Consider the following 1,978-nt stretch of genomic DNA (forward strand, 5'->3'; position numbering starts at 1 on the left):
GTTGGCATGGAAACACACTGCTGAGTGTGTGTTTACTGTATTATTACTATTGTGTGTGTTTTCCTGTATATATATTTTACTCTTGGATGTGAATGTACAGGTATTTTTGTACCTGTATGTGAGTGTGCAATGCCTGGCTAAGCTCCGCCCTCTGAGCGTACAGCTGGATCAGACTGTAGATGTCACAGCTCTTCGTCGCCTCCTGCAGGCCGAGTCGTAGCGCCGTGTTGGAGCTGTGGCTGCGTCTCACAACTGAACGTTCTGATACTTGGACAGGATGAAGTCTTTACGCTCCAACCTGCGCACACACACTGACAGTAAATACCAGGTTTTATCGTAAACCTGCACATGAATAATCAGGTCTGTGAGTCTCACATGTGACTGTGTTGGGAGGGTTTCAGAGATGGACTCAGCAGGTTGGCCTCCAGGATTTCATTAAAGCCAGAGTTTCCAACGTTCCTCGCCAACTGAAAGTCACACAGAAAGTAGAAGGTTCCAGAAATACATTAGAATACTTTATTAATTCCATGGGAAATTATTGTGTTACAGCTGCTCCAGTTAAGTATAATAAAGAAGCAAGAAATAAACGATCAAAACTACAAAGAATATATATATTTACATCAGCTAAAATTTCCTTCGGGGGTCAAATGAGTGTCCATTTGTGTCAAAAAAACAAAAGTTGTCCTACAGTCATAGAAGTGTGTGTAAATAATGCTAATCCATTTGTGCACAGACTACTGATATTCTCTGACAGTGGAAGCTCTATTTTCATAAATATTGGATTTGGAATAGCACGTGTGTGTGAAAACTTTTGCTGGTGGACGGACGTGACATTACCCATGATGCTCTGGTCAGTACCAGTACTTTATTAGGAATAAACTTCTAGACTTCCTATTGCTAATTGTGCTCTTCTTCATAAATGTTGGTATTGTGGATCTAAAACAATCCCAGCTGACACAAAACACTAAATGTGTCAGTGGACGGATGTGACATGGTTGTTGTGGATCCCATCATACTGATGCTCTGCAGCCATGTCAGCGTTTACACTAATGATCCCTGTGCAAAAACTAGGAGCACTATTATTTATTGGATAGTTTAGCATCAGACTAAAGAGGAAAGAACAATCTAGAATTGTTCTTTCTGTATAAAAATGCTTCTTATTGTAAAAGTGTTGATGTAAACAGTGCTGTGTGCCATTCTTCATGTATGTATTGGTGGAACAGAAGCAGGATGGATCAGCACCATACTCCAGATTGAACCTGTACAAATAAACATGTGATATGGAGGAGAGAATCTGGGAAGAAAAACTGGGGAATCCAAAAGAAGAGAAGATTTGTTTTTCAGCTCAGTTCAGTTCAAATAGAACTTGTCCATTTGTGACATGAAAATATAGCATTAATTGTGCTGATATTGGACATTTTTGAGCTGAAAACATAGTTCATATGAGCATCAACATGTTGAACAGAACTGAAATCCTGTCCATTTGAACAACTGTCATTTACCAACACAAAGTTCCTTTGGATTCACTGAGACTGATTAATATGAACCAGACACAAAGAAGAGCTCTGAGCACATTTTAGCCGACATATAAACACTGTTAAACACGATTAGAAGAGTAATTTGTACAATATGTACTAGACAAATATTATCAATATGATAATAAAAAGAAATGTAGTTAAATAAGTGCAAAAAGTAAAAAATAAATAAATAAATAAGTATAAATAAAAATATAATTCAAACAGAACCACCATGTGGCTGACTGGGCTCATGTCATTTCCATGTTTGGGAAACAGTTTGTTTGTGGTTGTACAAGTGATGGAAACTGTACTTGCACCATGACACAACAAATGATAAATAATCCTTTCAGCATCTAATCTGGTGTGAAGACGTACCAGCAGGTCCGACGTCCCCAGACTGTCCAGACTCAGAGACTGGATCCTGGACACGTGGACCCCATCTCCTGTGGACCCCCGAACAC

At 39.1% G+C, this 1,978-nt stretch overlaps 1 long non-coding RNA gene across 1 annotated transcript; it reads right to left on the bottom strand.

Annotated features, from left to right (window-relative positions):
• Positions 1 to 252: 252 nt before the first annotated feature.
• On the bottom strand, positions 253 to 1,955 carry LOC115419619 (uncharacterized). The gene is made up of 3 exons (XR_003935454.1): positions 1,893 to 1,955; positions 376 to 467; positions 253 to 298 (listed from the first exon to the last, which is right to left on the bottom strand). It is a non-coding gene; the product is annotated as an uncharacterized LOC115419619 (long non-coding RNA).
• Positions 1,956 to 1,978: the final 23 nt, after the last annotated feature.

The sequence above is a fragment of the Sphaeramia orbicularis genome, chromosome 5 (genome assembly GCF_902148855.1).
Source record: "Sphaeramia orbicularis chromosome 5, fSphaOr1.1, whole genome shotgun sequence".
In the NCBI taxonomy this organism is placed as follows: Eukaryota; Metazoa; Chordata; class Actinopteri; order Kurtiformes; family Apogonidae; genus Sphaeramia; species Sphaeramia orbicularis.